Source organism: Arachis hypogaea, chromosome 5 (genome assembly GCF_003086295.3).
Source record: "Arachis hypogaea cultivar Tifrunner chromosome 5, arahy.Tifrunner.gnm2.J5K5, whole genome shotgun sequence".
In the NCBI taxonomy this organism is placed as follows: domain Eukaryota; kingdom Viridiplantae; phylum Streptophyta; class Magnoliopsida; order Fabales; family Fabaceae; genus Arachis; species Arachis hypogaea.
This window is the reverse complement of record NC_092040.1, coordinates 63,938,831-63,963,771: the sequence shown is the minus strand read 5'-3', so window position 1 is coordinate 63,963,771 and position 24,941 is coordinate 63,938,831. Positions and strand designations below refer to the sequence as shown.

At 39.1% G+C, this 24,941-nt stretch overlaps 1 non-coding gene across 1 annotated transcript; it reads right to left on the bottom strand.

The window, feature by feature from the left end:
* Positions 1 to 22,802: 22,802 nt before the first annotated feature.
* Positions 22,803 to 22,906, bottom strand: LOC112804222 (small nucleolar RNA R71). Its single transcript, XR_003202839.1, has one exon. It is a non-coding gene; the product is annotated as a small nucleolar RNA R71 (small nucleolar RNA).
* Positions 22,907 to 24,941: the final 2,035 nt, after the last annotated feature.

The following is a 24,941-nucleotide window of genomic DNA, read 5'->3' as shown; positions in this document are numbered from 1 at the left end:
AATTTCATTGATGTTTACAAAATACAAATGGAGTTCAACTCATCTTATGGTCAAACAAAAGTTTATGGGATATCATCCACCATCACCAATATCTAATGATGGTTGGGAATATCACCAAGAGAATACACATTCTGAGCACTCCAACTCATGGAGATTTGCGTCAGAAACACAAGATGAGCAAGAGAACTATATGGGATATTTCCTTCTACCACAAAATAATGCAAGTCATGATTCTAATGGTGGCTGGGAAGGGAATTCTAATGCTCCATATGATATTCATCCAAAGATATCATCACTTGACCGTGCTTCAACAGAAAGCCTCTTTCAAAACTCACCACCCACACAAACTTCCATGAACCAAAGCCTCTCAAAGCTTGAGACCATGTTTGAAAAATATGATAGGGAGGCACAGATATCATGGAACGAGCAAGAAAATTCATTCAAAAACATGGAAATAATGTTAGCTCAAGTGGTGAGTGCAACAAGGAAAGAGGAAGGGCCAGATGAGGAAGCCTCTGTGTCAAGTAAAATTTCAATGAAAAAAGAGGTGGTGGAAATATTTGAACCTGAAACTGTACTTGAGATGACAAGAGAACCTGAACACTCACAGCCTTCACAAACATCCCTGGACCAAAATACCTCAACACTTGAATCCATGATTGAAAGGTATGAAGAGGAGATGAAGAAAGCTTGGGAAGATCAACAAACCTCCTCCATGAAAGAGCTACTAAAGCAAATGTTCAGTGTAAAAGAGGAAGGGGAAGAACAAGCTAGTGAGGAGGACAATCAAGAACGTCCAAACTCAAGGGAAACAGAGAGGCTCATGAAGGACAAGCTCATTGAACCACCAATTCAAAAGGCTCTGGATGAAGATCAAACTCCAAAAATCACACAGCAACCATGTCTTGACATCCAAGAAGTGAAGGCAACTAACAAGAGCACCAATTCTGTCCCTAAGCCAGCAAGCAAGATCAATCAAGCCATTTGCAAAAGGAAGCTTGCTGAGGAAAGGCCAAGACAAGGGACAAAAGTTGAAACTTCTCCCCCCTTGAAGTCATTCCTCTTAACCAATTGGAAGAAGAGGAAGAAAGTGAAGAACAACATGTCAAGCTAATGACACTAAAAGAGCACTTGTTGGGAGGTAACCCAACCGTAGGTAACCTTTCTTCTCTGCTTTGTTTTCTTTTTGTGGTTTGTTTAAATTTCAATAAATTGGCATATGATTACATTTTAAGTTTGGTGTTGCCTTGCAACAAATTGTTTTCAATCTTTTTGGATGATTGCATCAAATCAAAAATGAAAGTGACGCACCAAGATTCTAAGTTTGGTGTGCCACTTATTTTTCTATGCAATTCATTCAAGCAACACAACTTGTTTGCATAATCATAATGCCGCTGCAGTGTTATTTTTTTAGTTAGACAATTTTAGTTTTCTTGATTGTTTTAGTCATTTCCTTGTTTTTAATGCTTTCTTTTATTAACTGTGTTTGTTAATACATCACCCAAACATCCTTACTCATGATAGATTCTTCACTTGGTGATTGTATTCAACAAATAACAGTTTCTTTTGTTTAGTTTTAGTTCAAATAAATTCACATATGGTTGCATTCTAAGTTTGGTGTTGCTATGCAACAAAATTTGGTTCCAATGCTTACTAGATACTTGCATTAATTTCAAGTGAAAGTGTCACACTAAGTTTGGTGTGCCACTTATTTTTTATGCAATGTATCATGCACACCCTCTTATGTTTGCAATCAAAATGTCTTTGTCTCTTGTGCCTTGATTGTTATCTTTCATTTTGCTTGCTTAAAACACATGTGCTACTAACATTTCATTGTGTAAGACATTCATGATCCATCTTAGCCCCATAGCCATTGTTCTAATTGTTGCTTGAGGATGAGCAAGCACTCTAAGTTGGCAAGGGAAAGGGAAGAATTGGAGAAAAAGGACAACAATAATGAAGATGAACTACAAGGTTGTAAAGTTCCTTTTCCTCTCCTTTGTTTCCAGCACTTTAAATTGCATGATTGTCTTTATATTTTCTGTATACATGTGTGGTATGACTAAGCATAGCTTGAATTTGATTTGAAATATGTTGTTGTGACATTGTGACTACCAACTTGAGTTTTGTGAATTCAAAAGCAAAAAAGCATCATGATCATAAACAAACAAGGAATTAAAGAAGAATTTAGCATGTGCATACAAGTATTGGAAAGCTAGTATGATTGATTGTTGCTCAATTGCATTGGATTTTATTTAATTGAAGTTTTTCATCTTGTACATTTTGTGAAATCTTTTGAAATCATGAAGACCTTGAAGAAGTAAATGCAAAAAAAAAAAAAAGCAAAAAAGGAAAAAGGGAAAGAAAGAGAAAGCTGAAGGCTCTGAGTACCAATGGCAATTTATTTGCTAAGTGCTTGTGGTGTTTATGTATCAAGCCAAATGCTTGAAAACAAAACACTTAGAAGTCAAGGCTAGGCTCAAGTGCAAAAGCACTCCCTCAAAGCTCAAGGCTCTGAGCATCAATGATTAGAGAGTCAAGAAAAGAAAAAAAATGACGAGCTTAATGAAGTCCTCTAATTAAATGCTTGTGGTGCTTATGTATCAAGTGGTAATACTTGAAAACAAAGCATTTAGAAGTCGTAGCTTTGTTATTAACTCATGGGGCAAAGCACCCAAAAGGAGAAGCTAAAAAAAAATAAAATCAAAAGCTTGTTTCAAGGAAGAATTATAAGAAAAAGATTTCATAAATTGAGTTAGATGGAAGCATCAATCATTTACATTTCTTTTGTGATTGAAGCATGCATAGAAAACTAGCTTACCATGAACATTGAGTTGCTATTCTTCTTACCTTGGATTGTCAATCTTTATTGCATGATTCTTTTCTTGCTTGGGGACAAGCAAGGTTTAAGTTTGGTGTTGTGATGACATGTCATCATATACCTATTTTTCTATGCTTTTTCATACAAGAAATTGATGATTTGTGCTTAAATATTGAATGCTTTTGTACTTAAATGATATATTTTCTTGATATTTTAATTTTATAAATCTTGTAGAAAATAAGAAGAAAAAGAAGCAAAGAAGCACAAAAAAAGGAGAAAAAAGAGCTTTGGGGTACACTTTGAAGTTGGGGTACACTTTGGAGCCTTAGGCCACGCTTTTAAAAGCGTGGCCCATGACCAAATTAAAGAGGAAAACAACCAGCACGCACACTGCCCTGCCCTTGCCAAGGGCAGGGCAGAATCGTGATGCAAATTGAGGTTGGAAGCAAGAATTTCGCTAAGGTAAAATCTGGGCGCTCACAGCATGACCATGCCTCCTTCAAAGGGCTATAACTTGAGCTACAGACGTCCAATTGATGTGCTTCCAGTTGCATTGAAAAGCTGACATTCAGAGCTTCCCAACGATATATAGCAATTCATATTTGGTGTACAATTGAGGCAGAAACGAGAGGCATCTTTAAGGGCCAAAAATAAGCAAAAATAAACTAAAGTGCTTCCACCAAGGCTCGAAGCTGGAGCCTCACTCCAAAACAAAGTAGCGCTCAATTTTCTGCCCTGCCCTTTTGGAGAGAAGGGCAATGTCGTGCTCTTCATGGAAAATCAAGAAAAAAAATTGCTCCTCAAGTGCTTTCACCAAGGTTCGAACACAAGACCTTCAAGGAAGTAAAGGCTTAGGCTTGGCGCACACAAGCGCATAATGGCACGGTCAAGGACGTGGTGCGCGCACAAGACACACCAAGGCAACATTGCCCTGCCCTCCACACGGGCAGGGCAGCATCCTCACACACCAAGCCGCACGCACAATTTCCCTGCTCTGCCCTCCACAAGGGCAGGGTAGCCTCCTGGGAACACCCATGGGTCAAAATTCAATTCAAATTCCCTTTGAACCCAAATCTTCACCAATTGAACCAAGGCCATCCAAGACCCATCTCTCCTCAAATCCAAAGCAAGCAAAGCCCAAATCATCACTCAAAGGCACATGGATAAATTAGATTAGGATTTTTATTTTAATTGTAATTTGTTTTAATTTCATTTTCATTTTCACTTTGTAAAGCCTATATAAAGGCATCAATTAGAGCTCGAAAAGGGGGGGGCAGCTCCATTAGAAAGCTCTCTTAGTTTTCATTTTCGTTTTGGATCTTGGGTGGAGAATTGAAGAACTTCTGTTTCAATTCCACCTTGAGATCTCTTGTTAATCTTTCTGCATAATTCAAAATTCATTTGCTGTTTTAAATCTTCTTCTTCTGCAACTTTAGCTTTTCTGTTTTGGATCTTGAATTGAGGTTGAAGAGCTCCATTGATTCAAATTATGAGAATCATCTTCCACGCTTCCTCTCAATTGATCTAAGGATTGGGTTTTAATCTTCTCTGCTATTTTTAAACCTCAGTTTCTTCTGCAATATATTTTTTGACTGAACAAAGGAGAATTGAGATCCAGATTTGCTTCCTGAGTTCATTGCTCTTCTTGGATCCTCAAATCCTCTTTTAGATTTTACAATTGAGCTAAGTTTCTTTCTGTCTTGTTCTTCAAGCAATTTTCATCTCTGTTTGAATCTGCTGCACTTACTTCATCTTTTACTTCTTTGCTTGATTGCATTTTACATTTTCTTATTGAAGTTTTAATTCCCAGCACCCAATCCCTTTTACTTTTCATGCAATTTAATTATTTTGTAATTATTCTAAGTGCTGCTTATTGCTTTCCTTTAAATTTCCTGCACCCAATTCCCTTTACATTTCCTGCAATTTACATTTCTTGTCATTTAAGTTTCTGCAATTTACATTACTTGTTCTTTAAGCTTCCTGCCTATTTACATTCTGTCATTTACAATTCTTGTCAATTTACTTTCTGTTGGCTACGATTTCACTCAATTTCACTTCAATGTTAGCTTGACTAAACTAATTACACACTAAAGTTGCTTGATCCATCAATCCCTGTGGGATCGACCTCACTCTAAGTGAGTTATTACTACTTGATGCGACCCGGTACACTTGCCGATTGGATTTGTGTGTTGGAAATTCGTTTTTCCACAAAAACACCATCAATGACCAGCGAGAAGTGACGCGTACGCGGCAGCGACGCGACCGCGTGGAAGAGAGCAATTCGCAGTGACGCGGCCGCATGAGTGACGCGGACGCACGGATTGGAAAAACAGAAGTGACGCGGAGGCATGGACGACGCGCCCGCATGGAAAAGAAAAATGCCGAATGATGCGTCCGCATGAATGACACGTCCGCGTGACGTGCGTGATCTGGAGAATTTCAAAAGTCACTGACAGAGTTTCTGGGCCGGATTTCAACCCAGTTTTCGCCCCGAAATTACAGACTAGAGTCAGGGAACATGCAGAAACGAGAGATAGAATTCATTCTGCATAATTTTTAGTTTTAGATCTGGATTTACTCCTCCCCTAGGTTTTTCACTGACTTGAGCATTCATAATTAACATTGGAAGATTTTGGCTTTAGATTTTGAGAAGAGTCTACCTCCGGTACTAGTCATCTTATTTTGTTATTTACTTTTTATATTTATTCTTCCATATTTTTAATCTCTCTAGAGTTGACTTTGGCTTATTTTTATAAGTTATTAATATAGACTATTTTTATTTTCAATTAATCCTTTTATTATTGTTTATCATGTCTTCTTTTATTTTCACCATTAATTCTATGAATTTTATAATTATGATGAGTGAGTAGTTCCATGACTTGATTGGGGATGATTGAAAGGAACCCTTGAGTTGAACTAGTCAAGAGAGAGATTATAATTGGGTTTATTGTTGAATCACCTTCTAATCATTAGTCATTAACTCTAGTCCTTCCCAAGGGAGAGGATTAGGACTTATGACTAGAAACCGATTTCCAACTTGCTTGACTTTCCTTTACCTAGTAAGGGTTAACTAAGCAGAGTAACTTCCAATTATTAATTAATCTTGAGAGTATTTCAACAAGAATAGGGCTTCCAACTAATCTACCCCCCGTCAAGGCTTTTATTTAAAATTAATTAAATTCTCTAATTTAAATTTCTGTTTATCAACTCAACCATTTTTGAAAACACCCGATTGATGAAATAGCACATCTCTCTGCAACTCGTTGGGAGACGACCTGGGATTAATACTCCCAGTATTTTAATTTTCAATATTGTGACAACCCCTTTTAAATTGATAAGTGGCTTTTTGGTTGGTTAAGGACTGTACTTGCAACGTATCCCTATTAATAAATTCTTAACTCGCCAATTTTCGCCACGTCAATTTTCGGCGCCGTTGCTGGAGAGTTGCAACAGTGTGCTAATTTATTGATTGGTATTTATTTTAATTGCAATTTTTCTTTTCATTATGTCACTATGAGCTGTACGTTTCTTTCGTTAAATGACGCGTTCACTTCCTGATCCAAGCTTGCCAGTATTTGACCCTGAGATTGAAAGAACTCTTTCACGTATAAGGCAAGCTCGGCGTTGGCGACTCCTCTTTGAGGACAAACCTGAACCGTCATCTAAGGAAGAAACAAGCTCCCTCTCTACTGATCTAGTTCATTTACGTGCAGGTGACATGGCAGCACCCAGAAGAGTCACTATCCAGGAGGAAGGAGCCCCTGATTTTACGCTCCAACCATTCTAGGCACACCACCTAGCAGTAGCTGTAGATTTTGAAATAAAGTCTTCACTACTCAACTTGATGCCCAAGTTTCATGGCTTACCTGCTCAAGAGCCTATCAAGCATCTTAGGGATTTCCAAACTGCTTGTTCTACTGTTAAGCGTGATGGAACTGATGAAATCTCCATTCTGTTGAAAGCCTTCCCATTTTCTCTGGAGGGAAAGGCAAGAGAGTGATACTACACTCAACCCGGAACAACTGTTTCCAACTGGGATACACTTAGGAGAGAGTTTCTGGAGAAATTCTTTCCAGCTGAACTATGTTGCCGATACGCTGAGGAAGGACATGTCTATGATTGTTCAGGATGAATCTGAGACCCTTTATGAATACTTGGAACGCTTCAATAATCTTCGAGAAGCATGCCCCCATCATATGATTGACAAAATAGTGTTGCTCGGCTACTTTACACAGGGTTTGAAATCTCAAGATAGAACCACATTGGAAGGTGCTAGCAATGATTCTATGAAAAAGTACAAGACTACGGAAGAAGTATGGCAATTGATCAGCGACTTAGCTGACTTTACTAGGAATCATAGGCAGAAACAAAGTTGATCAAGAGCTATTGCAGAGGTATCCACTAGTAAAGAGACTGCTGCTATAGCTCAGAACTTATGTGAAATGACTAACTTGCTAAAACAGATGCAACTGAATCAATAACAGCCTCAAGAAGTTCAGCCTTCTCCACCATAGCACAGTCAACAATTGGTTCCACAAAGAGTATGCGGAATCTGTGCAGATTACAGTCACTATACCGATGAGTGTCCGCAACTCCAACCAGAAGACAACACTGTAGCAGCCACGCATAACTTTCATGATCGCCCCAATCAAGGGTACAATCAAGGTGGCAACTATAACCAATGATGGCAGGATAACTCTAACCAAGGCTGGAGAGACAGTTCTAACCCGGGTTGGAGGGACAATCATAACAGAGGAGGTAGAGATAACAATGGAAATCAGAGGTGGAATAACAATAACAACTTCAGGTAGCAGAATCAGAATCAGTCCTACAGAGCACCTCATTTAAGACAGTCTCAAGCATCTCAGCAGACCTCTCAGATTACTTACCCCTCTTCATCTCCTAATGATGAGTTACTACAATCTATTGATCGGAGATAACAGGCTATGAAAAATAATTTTAATGCAACTCTGAATGTTTTGACTTCTACTTTACAAACCCTTGTCTCACAGGTTGGATCACTGACCAACTTCAACAACCAGTCCTCAAGCTTTGGTGGACTCCCCTCTCAACCATTACCCAACTCAAAGGGTGGTATTAATGCCATCACCCTAAGGTCCGGAACCACATTGCAAGAGAGGAATCAGGAAGAGCCAAACCCACCTGAACACGCCTCAGCTGAAGAGGTAGTGGAAATAGAAGATGTTGAAGAAGAAAAGAGCATCCAGGACATGGCTAAAGATGAAGACGCCAAATCACAGAAAGAAGCACCAAAGGGCACAGACACTATAGAGGACGCCGTTCCTATTCCATTTCCGCAACTTGCAAGGAAGCCCAAGAAGCAGTTGGAACCTGATTCCAAAATGGTAGAAATCTTCAAAAAGGTTGAGGTGACTGTTCCCCTTTTTGATGTCATTCAATAGGTACCTAAATATGCAAAGTTTCTAAAAGATTTGTGCATACATAAAGACAAAATTAATGAATTAGAAACTATTTCTTTAGGAAGTTCTATATCTGCTTTAATGGGAAATATACCTGAAAAATGTAGTGATCCAGGTCCATGCATGGTTAACTGTACCATTGGAGGTGTGATATTTTCTAACTGCATGTGTGATTTAGGAGCATGTGTTAGTATAATGCCTTTATCTGTATATGATGTTTTGAGGCTCCATCCCTTAAAAAGGTGGCAGCTCGTTTTGTGTTAGCAGATAAAAGTATTATTACAATGGCTGGAGTTGCTGAAGATGTATTACTGGGAATCAAAGGTCTCACTTTCCCCATTGATTTTTACATCCTGGAGATGCCCCAAAATGACTCAGAGAAGCCATCATCAATCCTACTCAGAAGACCTTTCTTGAAGACCTCGAAGTTCAAATTAGATGCTTTTGCAGGCACATACTCTTTTGAAATAGATGGCCGAGTAGTAAGCTTCAATCTGAATGGAGTTATGAAACACCCTCCAGAAGACCGTTTTATCTTCCTGTGTGACATCATAGATGAAACCGTAGCTGAAGTTCACCAGGAAAAGTTTGAAGATAAGTACATAGGACAAGGTCCAAGTGTGGGGAATTCCGAGGACAATGCAGGTACTCTACCACTGCCACCAATTCCAGATAATCCAGAGCCAGACCATGACCAAAAGTTAGAATTGAAACCCCTCCCTCCATACCTCAAATATGCTTACCTTGAGGACAAGGAGAAGTTTCCACTTATCATTGCACAGGACCTCACTTCTCAGCAGGAAGAGCAGTTACTCAGTGTGCTGAGGAAGCACAAGAAAGCAATTGGGTGGAGTTTAATAGACATAGTAGGCATCAACCCTCAAGTTTGTGAGCACAAGATATTTTTAGAAGAAGGAGCAAGACCTGTTCGTCAACCCCAAAGAAGATTGAACCCCACTATTTTAGAGGTTGTCAAGAAGGAAGTGACCAGACTATTAGAGGCAGGTATTATCTACCCCATCTCAGACAGTGAATGGATGAGCCCAGTACAAGTGGTACCCAAGAAGTTTGGAGTCACTACAGTGAAGAATGAGCATGGAGAGCTCATAGCAACCAGAGTACAGAACGCCTGGAGGGTCTGCATTGATTACAGGCGTCTCAACCAAGCTACTCGTAAGGATCACTACCCTCTTCCTTTCATTGATCAAATGTTGGATCGCCTGTCAGGTAAATCACATTATTGCTTTTTAGATGGTTACACAGGCTATTTCCAGATTCATATAGCTCTTGAGGATCAGGAAAAGACTACCTTTACATGTCCTTTTGGGACTTATGCTTACAAGAGAATGCCCTTTGGCCTGTGTAATGCACCAGCTACTTTCCAAAGGTGCATGATGAGTCTTTTCTCTGATCTTATTGAGGACTGTATGGAGGCTTTTATGGATGATTTTAGCGTTTATGGTGATTCTTTTAACCTTTTCTTGGATAGTTTATCTAGAGTATTAGATAGATGTGTCAGTACAAACCTTGTATTGAATTTTGAAAAATGTCATTTTATGGTTAAACAAGGAATCGTACTGGGACATGTTGTATCTAATACTGGCATTTCTGTAGATCCGGCAAAGGTGGATGTTATTTCTAGTTTGCCTTACCCCTCTTTTGTGAGGTAAGTTGGTGCACGAATTTGTAATCCGCACAACTAACCAGCAAGTGCACTGGGTCGTCCAAGTAATACCTTACGTGAGTAAGGGTCGAATCCCATGGAGATTGTTGGATTGAAGCAAGCTATGTTTATTTTGTTAATCTTAGTCAGGATACCAATAGGGTTCTTTAGCCTCGTATTTTAATAAAGAAAAGGGCATAAAATAAATAGTTATTACTTTAATAATGGAGAATAAAAGCGTTACTTGTTGTGCAGTAATGAGAAATATGTTGGAGTTTTGGAGATGCTTTGTCCTCTGAACTTCAACTCTTCCTTGAAATCCTTTCCCACACGCAAGGTTCCTTCCATGGCAAGCTCTATGTAGGGTGTCACCGTTGTCAATGGCTACTTCCCATCCTCTCAGTGAAAACGTTCCTATGCTCTGTCACAGCACGGCTAATCATCTGTCGGTTCTCAATCAGGTTGGAATAGAATCCATTGATTCTTTTGCGTCTGTCACTAACGCCTAGCCTTCAGGAGTTTGAAGCTCATCACAGCCATTCAATCCCAGAATCCTACTCGGAATACCACAGACAAGGTTTAGACTTTCCGGATTCTCATGAATGCCGCCATCAATCCGACTTATACCACGAAGATTCTGATTAAGGAATCTAAGAGATACTCATTCAATCTGATGTAGAACGGAGGTGGTTGTCAGGCACACGTTCATGGATTGAGGAAGGTGATGATTGTCACGGATCATCACCTTCTCCATAATTAAGCGCGAATGAACATCTTAGATAAGAACAAGCGTGTTTGAATGGAAAACAAAGGAATTGTATTAATTCATCGAGACGCTGCAGAGCTCCTCACCCCCAACAATGGAGTTTAGAGACTCATGCCGTCAAAAAGTATGTAATTCAGATCTGAAAATGTCATGAAGTACAAGATAAATCTCTAAAAGTTGTTTAAATAGAAAACTAGTACCCTAGGTTTACAGAATATGAGTAAACTAAGATAATTGGTGCAGAAATCCACTTCTGGGGCCCACTTGGTGTGTGCTGGGGCTGAGACTAAAGCTATCCACGTGCTAAGGCTTTTCTTGGAGTTGAACTCCAAGTTATAACATGTTTTGGGCGTTCAACTCCGGATCATGACGTGTTTCTGGCGTTTAACTCCAGACAGCAGCATGTACTTAGCGTTCAACGCCAAGTTACGTCGTCTATCTTCGCGCAAAGTATGGACTATTATATATTGCTGGAAAGCCCTGGATGTCTACTTTCCAACACCGTTGAGAGCGCGCCAATTGGACTCTTGTAGCTCAAAAAAATCCATTCCGAGTGCAGAGAGGTCAGGATCCAACAGCATCAGCAGTCCTTTTTCAGCCTAACTCAGATTTTTGCTCAGCTCCCTCAATTTCAGCCAGAAAATACCTGAAATCATAGAAAAACACACAAACTCATAGTAAAGTCCAGAAATATGATTTTTGCCTAAAAACTAATAATATTCTACTAAAAATTAATTAAAGCATACTAAAATCTACATGAAATTACCCCCAAAAAGCGTATAAAATATCCGCTCATCAGAAGTCCGTTCGTTCCTTGGACATGCAGGTTTCTACCGAAGATTCATTAAAGACTTTAGTAAGGTAGCACTTCTCCTATCCAGACTACTGCAGAAGGATATTGAATTCGAGTTCGGTGAGGATTGCAAACAAGTGTTTGATAAGCTGAAAACTGCCCTGACTCGAGCTCCAATTGTGAGAGAACCGGACTGGAGCCAGCCATTTGAAATCATGTGCGATGCTTCCAACCATGCAGTAGGAGCTGCACTGGCTCGGCGTGAAGGTAATGACCCTTTTGTTATTGCTTATGCGTCTAAAACTTTAGACGCCACTCAGTCTAACTACACTACTACTAAAAAAGAGCTTCTTGCTATTGTTTTTGCTCTGGATAAATTCCGAGCCTATTTTCTTGGTACTAAGGTAGTAGTGTATTCAGACCACGCAGCTCTAAAGTATCTATTAGCTAAAAAGGAATCCAAACCAAGGCTTATACGTTGGATACTGCTGCTACAAGAATTTGATTTAGAAATAAAGGATAGGAGTGGTACCCAAAATCTAGTGGCAGACCACTTAAGTCGCCTTGAACACATTAAGGATGACTCCACTCCTATAGCTGATAATTTTCCATTTGATAACCTACAAGAAGTATCTGAGGTAACCCCTTGGTATGCACCTGTAGCTAATTATCTAGTTAGCCGGACGTTTCCTCCACACTTTACTAAGCACCAAAGAGACAAGCTGAAAAGCGAGTCTAAATATTATATATGGGATGACCCATATTTATGGAGATGCGGCGCTGACCAGGTAATTAGATGGTGTGTGCCTCAATCAGAATTCGAGTCTATTTTAGAGGCCTGCCATTCATCTGAGAGTGGAGGACATTTTGGCCCTCAAAGAACAGCTAGAAAAATCTTAGACTGTGGATTCTGGTGGCCCACTCTTTTTAAAGACGCTGTTGAATTTTGTAAATCTTGTTCCCCATGCCAAAGGTTTGGTAATATATCCCAGAGGGATGAAATGCCTTAACAAACTATGCTTTTCTGTGAAATTTTTTATGTTTGGAGCATTGACTTCATGGGTCCATTTCCAAATTCTAATGGCCAGCTCTTTATATTATTAGCTGTAGACTATGTTTCTAAATGGGTGGAAGCGATTCCTACCCGTACTGATGATGCTAACACTGTTGTTTCCTTTGTTAGAAACCACATTATTTGTCGCTTTGGATCACCACGAGCAATCGTGAGCGATCAAGGCACCTATTTTTGTAACAAGAGACTAACAGGATTACTGAAGAAGCATGGGATCATTCATAAAATAGCAACAGCCTACCATCCTCAGACTAATGGACAAGCCGAGGTGTCTAACAGAGAGATAAAGCGCATTTTACAGAAGATAATCAAACCTCATAGAAGAGACTGGAGCACCAGACTACAAGATGCACTCTGGGCATACAAAACAGCATACAAGACACCCATTGGGATGAGTCCTTTCCGCTTAGTCTATGGAAAGGCTTGTCACCTTCCAGTTGAGGTGGAGCACAAAGCTTTTTGGGCAGTAAAGAAATGCAACATGGGATTTGAGAAAGCCGGAGCTGAAAGGAAGTTGCAACTGTAAGAATTGGAGAGCCTTCGCCTAGAAGCTTATGAGAACTCGAGACTGTACAAGGAGAAAATGAAGGCTGTACAGGATCAACACATCAAGAGAAAGGAGTTCCAACCTGGGGATTTAGTTTTTCTTTAAAACTCTAGACTGAGGCTCATGCCAGGCAAACTGCGATCAAGGTGGGAAGGTCCATATAGAGTCGAGAGGGCTGAGCCGTACGGAGTTTTCCATCTAAGTCACCCTTCAAGCTCTGAACTCATCAAGGCTAATGGACATCGTTTGAAGCTCTACCATGGTGAGAAGGCGATGAAAAATAAGGAGTTAGAGATCTTCCTCTTGGAGGATCGACTCGCAACTGAAAACTGAGCTACTGAAGCGTCCAACTTAAGGACGTTAAAGCAAAGTTCTAGGTGGGAGACAACCCACCACAGTATGATCGTTCCTTTTCTTCTCCTTCTCTTCCCTCATCTATAACTCTTCTTCATACTACTGCCTCTATCTTGCACCTCATCTGCATACTGCATTTTCATAAAAAAAAATTTCACGCCACGCGACCGCATTATTGACGCATCCGCGTCGCAGGTGGATCCGAGAATATAAGAAAGTGAACAGAGAGTCACGCGAGAGCGTGGCTGGAGCGTGCCTTTGGCATAATTCATCACACGCGACCGCGTCGCTGACGCGTCCGCGTCAAGTGCAAAAATTATCCTCCCACGCGTCCGCGTCACTCACGCGGCCGCGTTCCCTGTAATTCGACGTAAAATGGGTGCACGACCGAAAGTTGTGCTAGAGTGGTGATGGATCGGTGCTGAACGCACAAATTCTTCCCACGTGGACGCATGGCTCACACGTCCGCGTCATATTCTTCTAATGGCCACTCACGCGATCACGTGACCCACGCGATCGCGTCACCCAACATTTGGCAAAAATAACAATTCAAACAGAGAGTTGTGCAAGCGCGAGGCTGCCCTCGCGCCAGTAGCATACCATGTGTCACGCGTCCGCGTCGATTCACTTAATGCGCATTCGTGCGAATGCGTTACTCACGTGTCCGCGTCGCTTGCGCCGCACAGCTTATCCTAAATTGCCAAATTTCTTATCTTTCTCTTCCCCAAATCATACTTTTTTCTTTTCCCTCCCTTTCCTTCTTTCTCCCCTTCTTCCTTCTTCCCTCATTCTCAATTTCTACTTTCTCTCTCTCTTCGCACCATTATCAAGGTATTTCTTTTCTTCTTACCTCCTCACTTTTCTATTCTTCTTCTTTACTTATGTTTTCTTCTTCCTTTCTCTTTCTTTTTACTTTCATTGCATATGTTTTCTTTTTCTTTCCTTTTTATTGGTGTTGAAAATTTATTTGGTCATTGTGGATTATTTCATAATTGTTTGGCAATTATATTTTTAAAGGGGTTGCTTGCATGTTCAATTTATTATTTTCATTTGATTATTTACCATGCATGCTATGTGTTTGTGAAAAAGCCCATGTGGCATTATGCACTTTTCTACATTATCCTATTCTACTATTCAATACTTGATTTTCACAAATTTCCTTTACTATTTTATTAATTGGATTTAATTATCAATACAAACGTGATAGTTTGTTATGAAGTGATGCTTGATCAATGCTACTCATGCCCTTGCCGGCATGCCATTAAACATCTTGCATCTACTTCCCTATCGTGTACTTATTCTTTTCCATTTATTGATCTTTTCACATGTTGTCATGACCATGTGTTTATTTCATTCATCTTTACCGTGCACGGATTATCACTCACTCAATCTCCTTCCTTGCTTTATCTCTTTGGATTTAGCTTACTTTCTCTTCCCTTTTTCAGAATGGCCACCAAGAAAGGCAAAGAGAAAGCTACCCCTAAACCCACCGCAAGGAAAGGAACGAAGAGAGCATTAGTGGCAGAGCCTTCTTCCACTGCAGTCAAGCCTTCAACAAAATGAATTAAAAGGATTATCAAGGTTGATGAAAAGGAGAGAGCCTTCCCAGCAAAGGATACTGCACAATTTCCAAATCGCTATTGTGAGCAGATGTTTCCTATTCTGGCAGCTCAAAATTACAACAATGAACACCTTTTTATCCTTCTGCCTCGTATTGCTGAATTTGTTAAGCCACAAATTGCACAAAGACATTGGGGATTCTTACAGAGACAGCCACGACAGGTTAATCTTTCTTGGGTTGTTGAGTTCTACTCCAACTTCCACCTGCCGACTCTGCAGTCAGTTTATTTATGCCAGAAGCAAGTCCCCATTACAGAGGAGGCCATTCAGCAAGCCTTAGATCTCCCCCTACTCCAGAAGGATTGGGCGCTTTTCAGAAAGCCGCCATCAAACGCTAGACGTACACCTTTGATTGGGACGTTGTTCTCCGAGTTATCGCTCAACCTGACAACAAATGGATCTTTGGATACCATCGTTTCCGTCCTAAGGGAATCTCGGCTTCCGCGCTTACCTTAGAGGCTCACGTATGGGCACAGACTATGTCCCATTACATCTTCCCGAGTACTCATGAGTCCTCCTTCACGGCAGACATGGCCGTTCTACTATGGTGCATCCTCACAGACCAACTTCTTAATTTACCGAGACATATCCGGAATGCTATAGAACACGTGCAGATCACGGGCAACCTACCTTTCCCCGCATTGGTCTCCAATCTTATCTCAGTAGCCGGAGTATCCTACAGAGCTGGAGACACCAAAACCATTCTTCCACGGGATGATCAGTATGTCCCTAACGGGAGATATCTCAGGCCATAACTTGCCACTACCAGCCAGTCCACAGAGGATGCTGCAGCTCCTCCACCATCTACTAGTCAGCTGCTGCACCAAATACTGATGCGATTAGACCAACAAGAAAAGAAAGCAAAGCTCCGAGAGCACCGCAACCACCGCCATTTCAAACACCTCAAGGAGCTACTTACGGGCAATCACAGACCAAATGACGATCCAGGCACTCCAGACTCCACTTCTTTCACCAGCACAGGGAGCCGCGACAGTCCCAACTGTGGAGACACTGCCACCAGCCCACCACTGTTCCTGACAGACGGCACCGAGGACGGTGCAAATCCTTAAGTGTGGGGAGGTCGGACAGTACCTGACTTCCAGAGATAGTTTTTCTTCCCTAAACACCAATAAATTAGGGTAGTTTGTTAGTTTTTCTTTCTTTTGTAGAATATGATAAATTACATAGTAATATATTAGTTGCATGCATGTTCTACTTGATTGAAAAGACAATAAGTTTCTTCTAAAACTCTGGAACAAAATTTCACTAATTTTAATTAAAACTCGTGTTAAATTTGCTTGAAGTTGTATTTGGAACATGATTTTTAAAGCTAAAGAACATACAACCTGTGAGAATTGAGCCTTTATGCATGGTTACATTATTTAACCATATTTGTTTTATTCTTGTGTGTTTACTTCTCTATGATTATAACCTATATTTTGTTCCATCTTATATGTCTAATGTTTAATATATTTATATGCTGCATATGATTGAGGCCATTAATTGTTTAGCTCACTTATCCAAATTAAGCCTACCCTTTCAATTACCTTTGTTAGCCACTTTGAACCTTTAAATCCCATTTGTTCTATAATCTACCACATTACTAGCCTTAAGCGGAAAAACAATTATATACCCCAATTTGAATCTTTGATTAGCTTAAGATAGAATTGTGTGTGCTAATTAAGTATGGGAAATTGTGGGAACAAAGGATATTAAGGGGATATGTCATGATAATATAATGGGAATTTGGACACCTACTCATGTGAAACTATAAGAATCAAAAAAATCTATGTGCATTGATAAGCTATGTTGATTTTGAAAAAAAAATAATAAGGGGACAAAATTTGCCCCAATGTTGAGTTAAGAATTCAAAGGTCAATGCATGTATGATAGAATTAAAATAAACAGTTGATACATGAGTATGGAATGTGAAAGAGAATTATGGGTAGCTAGGTACGAACTCCATAGTTATATAAAATATATAGGTTATGTTAGAGTTTGAGTTAATTAAAGATTCAATTTATAAGCTCACTTAACCATATATGTATCCTTACCTTTACCTTGGCCCCATTACAACCCTGAAAATACCTCATGATGTTGCATTGGTATATTAAATATTGTTGATTGGTTAGGAGAAGAACAAAATTTAGGGAGCATGATTAGAGAAGGATAGAGTGATTACCCTATACACTGGAGAGATTAGAAGATACATACATCATCAGTGAGGGTTCAATGCTTAAAATTTTATGCTCCCTGCTTTCATGAGCTACCTTCTTGCATTTTTATCTGTTCTTACTGTGTGACAATTGAATTAGTGAAGCTTGATTTGTAATTATTTTGAAGAGCTTATTTATTCTTGATCAAGTGGGCAAGAATCACATAGTTGCATTCACATGTATAGGTTGCATTACATTGCATGAGTTTTGCATGTTCCTACTCATTTATTTTATCTCCTTCAACTAAGCATGAGGACATGCTAATGTTTAAGTGTGGGGAGGTTGATAAACCACTATTTTATGGTTTACAATGTGTTTAATTGTTTGGTTTTATCATGGTTTTTACCCACTTATTCATATAATTAGCATGCATTTATATTTCCTTCCTAAAATTATTACATGATTGAAAACTTACTTCCTGGAGATCTTTTAATTAGGTATTTTAATCCTCCTTTATTCCATTCGATGCCGTGATCTGTGTGTTAAGTGTTTCAGGCTTCATAGGGCATGAATGAGTGAGAGATTGGGAAGGAAGCTTGCAAAAATGGAAGGAATAAAAGAAATTGAGGAGATGACCAGCGAAAAGTGATGAGTACGCGTCAGCGACGCGCCTGCACGGAAGAGAGCAATTCGCAGTGACGCGGCTGCATGAGTGACGCGGATGCATGGATTGGAAAAGTAGAAGCGACGCGGAGGCATGGACGACGCGCCCGCATGGAAAAGAAAAACGCCGAATGACGCGTCCGCGTGAATGACGCGTCTGCGTGACGTGCGCGATCTGCAGAATTTCAAAAGTCGCTGGCAAAGTTTCTGGGCCAGATTTTAACCCAGTTTTTGGCCCGGAATTACAGACTAGAGTCAAGGAACATGCAGAAATGAGAGACAGAATTCATTCTGCATAATTTTTAGTTTTAGATCTGGATTTACTCTTCCCCTAGGTTTTTCACTGACTTGAGCATTCATAATTAACATTGGAAGATTTTGGGTTTAGCTTTTGAGAAGAGTCTACCTCCAGTACTAGTCATCTTATTTTGTTATTTACTTTTTATATTTATTCTTCCATATTTTTAATCCCTCTAGAGTTGACTTTGGCTTATTTTTACAAGTTATTAATATAGACTATTTTTATTTTCAATTAATCCTTTTATTATTGTTTATCATGTCTTCTTTTATTTTCACCATTAATTCTGTGAATTTTATAATTATGATGAGTGAGTAGTTCCATGACTTGATTGGGGATGATTGAAAGGAACCCTTGAGTTGAACTACTCAAGAGAGAGATTATAATTGAGTTTATTGTTGAATCACCCTCTAATCATTAACTCTAGTCCTTCCCAAGGGAGAGGATTAGGACTTATAACTAGAAACCGATTTCCAACTTGCTTGACTTTCCTTTACCTAGTAAGGGTTAACTAAGTAGAGTAACTTCCAATTATTAATTAATCTTGAGAGTATTTCAACAAGAATAGGGCTTCCAACTAATCTACCCCCCGTCAAGGCTTTTATTTAAAATTAATTAAATTCTCTAATTTAAATTTCTGTTTATCAACTCAACCATTTTTGAAAACACCCGATTGATGAAATAGCACATTTCTCTGCAACTCTGATGAGCGGATAATTTATACACTTTTTGGCATTGTTTTTAGATAGTTTTTAGTAAGTTTAAGCTACTTTTAGGGATGTTTTCATTAGTTTTTATGTTAAATTCACATTTCTGGACCTTACTATGAGTTTGTGTGTTTTTCTGTGATTTCAGGTAATTTCTGGCTGAAATTGAGGGACTTGAGCAAAACTCTGAAAAAGGCTGACAAAAGGACTGCTGATGTTGTTGGAATCTGACCTCCCTGCACTCGAAATGGATTTTCTGGAGCTACAGAACTCCAATTGGCGCGCTCACAACGGCGTTGGAAAGTAGACATCCAGAGCTTTCCATCAATATATAATAGTCCATACTTTATTTGGAGATTGACGACGTAACTTGGCGTTGAACGCCAAGTACATGTTGCTGTCTGGAGTTAAACGCCAGAAAAACGTCATGATCCGGAGTTGAACGCCCAAAACACGTTATAACCTGGAGTTCAACTCCAAGAAAAGCCTCAGCTCGTGGATAGATCAAGCTCAGCCCAAACATACACCAAGTGGGCCCCGGAAGTGGATTTATGCATCAATTACTCACTCATGTAAACCCTAGTAGCTAGTTTAGTATAAATAAGACTTTTTACTAGTGTATTAGTCGTCTTTTGACCACGTTTGATCTTTGGCCTCAGTTTTGTATTATTCTTCATCTTAGGAGACTATTGATCACACTCAAGGGGGCCGGCCATTCGGCCATGCCTGAACCTTTTACTTATGTATTTTCAACAGTGGAGTTTCTGCACACCATAGATTAAGGGTGTGGAGCTCTGCTGTACCTCAAGTTCCAATACAATCACTATTACTTTTTATTCAATTCCCTTTTATTCTTATTCCAAGATATACGCTACACTTAACTTTGATGAATGTGATGATCCGTGACACTCATCATCATTCTCACCTATGAACGTGCGTGACTGACAACCACTTCCGTTCTACCTTAGGCCGGGCGCATATCTCTTAGATTCCCCAACAGAATCTTCGTGGTATAAGCTAGATAGATGGCGGCATTCATGAGGATCCGGAAAGTCTAACCTTGTCTGTGGTATTCCGAGTAGGATCCTGGGAATCCGGAAAGTCTAACCTTGTCTGTGGTATTCCGAGTAGGATTCCGGTATTGAATGACTGTGACGAGTTTCAAACTCCTGAAGGCTGTGCGTTAGTGACAAACGCAAAAGAATCAATGGGTTCTATTCCAACCTGATTGAGAACCGACAGATGATTAGCCGTGCTGTGACAGAGCATAGGAATGTTTTCACTGAGAGGACGGGATGTAGCCATCAACCATGGGTGATGCCTCCAGACGATTAGCCGTGCAGTGACAGCGCATAGGATCATTTTCCCGAGAGGATTGAAAGTAGCCACCGATGATGGTGATACCCTACATACAGCTTGCCATGGAAAGGAGTAAGAAGGATTGAAGGAAGAGTGAGTAGTGAAGTAGAGTTTCAAGAGGAGCACAGCATCTACATATACCTATCTGAAATTCTCACTATTGATTTACATAAGTATTTCTATCCCTTTTTATTTTCTATTTTATTATTAATTTTCGAAACCATAAACCAATTTAATCTGCCTAACTGAGATTTACAAGGTGACCATAGCTTGCTTCATACCAACAATCTCTGTGGGATCGACCCTTACTCGCGTAAGGTTTATTACTTGGACGACCCAGTACACTTGCTGGTTAGTTGAACGGAGTTGTGAACTATGGTATTGGAATCATGTTTTTGGCGCCATTACCAGGGAATGAAAAGCAATGAATTTTGCAAAATGGAATAACAAGTGAATCACAATTTCGTCCACCAAGTTTTTGGCGCCGTTGCCGGGGATTGTTCGAGTATGGACAACTGACGGTTCATCTTGTTGCTCAGATTAGGTAATTTTCTTTTCAAAAACTTTTTCAAAAATTTTTCTTTTCTTTTTCGTTTTTCCAAAAATGTTTTTCGAAAAAATTAAAATAAAAATACAAAAAAATTAGAAAATCATAAAAATAAAAAATATTTTGTGTTTCTTGTTTGAGTCTTGAGTCAATTTTTAAGTTTGGTGTCAATTGCATGCTCTTAAAAATTTTTCTTGCATTTTTCGAAAATCCCATGCATTCATAGTGTTCTTCATGATCTTCAAGTTGTTCTTGATAAGTCTTCTTGTTTGATCTTGATGTTTTCTTGTTTTGTGTTGTTTGTTGTTTTTCATATGCATTTTTGCATTCATAGTGTCCATGCATTAAAGATTTCTAAGTTTGGTGTCTTGCATGTTTTCTTTGCATCAAAAATTTTTCAAAATTATGTTCTTGATGTTCATCATGATCTTCAAAGTGTTCTTGGTGTTTATCTTGACATTCATAGTGTTCTTGCATGCATTAAGTGTTTTGATCCAAAATTTTCATGTTTTGGGTCATGTTTGTGTTTTTCTCTCTCATAATTAAAAATTCAAAAAATCAAAAAAATATCTTTTCCTTATTTTTCTCATAAATTTCGAAAATTTGAGTTGACTTAGTCAAAAATTTTAAAAATTAGTTGTTTCTTACAAAGTCAAGTCAAATTTTCAATTTTAAAAATCTTATCTTTTCAAATCTTTTTCAAAAATTATATCTTTTTCAATTTTTTCTATTTTTCGAAAATTCCAAAAATCTTTTTCAAAATATTTTCAAAATATTTTTCCTATCTTTACATTTAATTTTCGAAAATTAGCTAACAATTAATGTGATTGGTTCAAAAATTTGAAGTTTGCTACTTTCTTGTTAAGAAAGGTTCAATCTTTAAATTCTAGAATCTTATCTTGTAGTTTCTTGTTAGTTAAGTCAATTTTAAAATTAAATCTTTTTATCTTTTATCTTATCTTTTTCAAAAATTTTATCTTTTTCGAAATTTGATTTCAAAATATCTTATCTAAACTCCTATCTTCTTATCTTTTTAAATTTTGATTTTAATATCTTTTTCAACTAACTTTTTGACTTTTTGTTTGTTTCTTATCTTTTTCAAAACCACTTAACTACTCTTCCCTCTCTAATTTTCGAAAATATCTCATCCCTTTTTCAAAAATTTCTTTTTGATTAATTAATTGTTTTAAATTTTAATTTTAATCTTATCTTATCTTTAATTTTTGAAAATTACTAACCCCTTTTTCAAAATTATTTTCGAATTTCTCCCTCTCTTTTCTTATTCTATTTAATTATTTAATTACTAACACTTCTCTTCACCTCTCTTCATCTAAAAATCCGAACTCATTATATCCCTTGTGTTTGGATTCTTCTCCCCTTTCTTCTTCTACTAACATAAGGGAATCTCTATACTGTGACATATAGGATTCCTCTTTCTTTTCTTGTTTTCTTCTCTTTCATATGAGCAGAAACAGGGAAAAAGGCACTCTTGTTGAAATTGATCCAGAACCTGAAAGGACTCTGAAGAGAAAATTAAAAGAAGCTAAATTACAACAATACAGAAACAACCTTTCAGAAATTTTCGAACAAGAGAAGGAGATGGCAGCCGAAAATAATAATAATGCAAGGAGAATGCTTGGTGACTTCACAAAGCCAACGTCCAAGTTTGATGGAAGAAGCATCTCCATTCCTGCCATTGGAGCCAATAACTTTGAGCTGAAACCTCAGCTAGTTGCCTTAATGCAATAAAACTGCAAGTTTTATGGACTTCCATCTCAAGATCCTTATCAGTTCTTAACTGAGTTCTTGCAGATCTGTGAGACTGTAAAGACGAATGGAGTTGATCCTGAAGTCTACAGACTCATGCTTTTCCCTTTTGCTGTAAGAGACAGAGCTAGAATATGGTTGGATTCACAACCTAAGGATAGCCTGGATTCCTGGGATAAGCTGGTCACAGCCTTCTTGGATAAATTCTTTCCTCCTCAAAAGCTGAGCAAGCTGAGAGTGGATGTTCAAACCTTCAAACAAAAAGATGGTGAATCCCTCTATGAAGCCTGGGAAAGATACAAGCAGTTGACCAAAAGATGTCCATCTGACATGTTTTCAGAATGGACCATATTAGATATATTCTATTATGGTCTCTCTGAATTTTCGAAAATGTCATTGGATCATTCTGCAGGTGGATCTATTCACCTGAAGAAAACGCCTGAAGAGGCTCAAGAACTCATTGACATGGTTGCAAACAACCAATTCATGTACACTTCTGAGAGGAATTCCGTGAATAATGGGATACCTCAGAAGAAAGGAGTTCTTGAAATTGATGCTCTGAATGCCATCTTGTCTCAGAACAAAGTGTTGACTCAACAGGTCAACATGATCTCTCAAAATCTGAATGGACTGCAACATGCATCCAACAGTACTAGAGAGGCAGCTTCTGAAGAAGCTTATGATCCTGAAAACCCTGCCATGGCAGAGGTTAATTACATAGGTGAAACTTATGGAAACACCTATAAACCATCATGGAGAAATCATCCAAATTTCTCCTGGAAGGATCAACAAAAGCGTCAACAAGGCTTTAACAATGGTGGACGCAATAGGCTAAGCAATAGCAAGCCATATCCATCATCTTCTCCGCAACAGACAGAGAATTCTGAACAAAACACTTCTAATTTAGCCAATATTGTCTCTGATCTGTCAAAGGCCACTTTCAGTTTCATGAATGAAACAAGATCCTCCATCAGAAATTTGGAGGCACAAGTGGGCCAGCTGAGTAAGAAAGTCATTAAAACTCCTCCCAGTATTCTCCCAAGCAATACAGAAGAGAATCCAAAAGGAGAGTGCAAGGCCATTGATGTGATCAATATGGCCGAATGCACAAGGGAGGAGGAGGACGAAAATCCTAGTGAGGAAGACCTCCTGGGACGTCCCTCAAGCAAGAAGGAGTTTCCTATTAAGGATCCAAAGGAATCTGAGGCTCATACAGAGACCATAGAGATTCCATTAAATCTCCTCCTGCCATTCATGAGCTCTGAAGACTATTCTTCCTCTGAAGAGGATGAAGATGTGACTGGAGAGCAAATTGCTCAATACTTAGGAGCTATCATGAAGCTGAATGCCAAGTTGTTTGGTAATGAAACTTGGGAAAGTGAACCTCCCTTGCTGATTAGTGAACTAGACACTTGGATTCAGAAAAGTCTATCTCAAAAGAAACAAGATCCTGGCAAGTTCTTAATACCTTGTACCATTGGCACCATGAGCTTTGAAAAAGCTCTATGTGATCTGGGGTCAGGGATAAATCTTATGCCACTCTCTGTAATGGAAAAGCTGGGGATCATTGAGGTACAACCTGCCTTGTTCTCATTACAATTGGCAGACAAGTCATTGAGACAAGCTTATGGAATAGTAGAGGACGTGTCAGTAAAGGTTGAAGGCCTTTACATCCCTGCTGACTTCATAATCTTAGACACTAGGAAGGAAGAGGATGATTGCATCATCCTTGGAAGACCTTTCCTAGCCACAGCAGGAGCTGTGATAGATGTCAACAGAGGTGAATTAGTCCTTCAATTGAATGGAGACCACCTTGTGTTTAAGGCACATGGCCATCCCTCTGTGACAAAAGAGAGTAAGCATGAAGAGCTTCTCTCAGTTCAGAGTCAAGAAGAGCCCATACAGTCAAACTCTAAGTTTGGTGTTGTGAGGCCACAACCAAACTCTAAGTTTGGTGTTAAGACCCCATATCCAAACTCTAAGTTTGGTGTTGGCAACTATACAACATTGACCTGATCACCTTGTGGCTCCATGAGAACCACTGTCAAGCTATTGACATTAAAGAAGCGCTTGTTGGGAGGCAACCCAATTTTATTTATCTAATTTTTATTTTTATTGTTATTTTGTGTTTTATTAGGTACATGATCATGAGGAGTCACGAAAAAAATCAAAAAAATTAAAAACAGAGTCAAAAACAGAAGAAAAAAATTTTTCACCCTGGAGGACGCACAGGCTGGCGTTCAATGCCAGTAAGATGCATCTGGCTGGCGTTCAACGCCAGAACAGAGCACCATTCTGGCGCTGAACGCCAGAAACAAGCAACATTCTGGCGCTGAATGCCAGGAATGTGCCCAGAGAAGAAAAGCT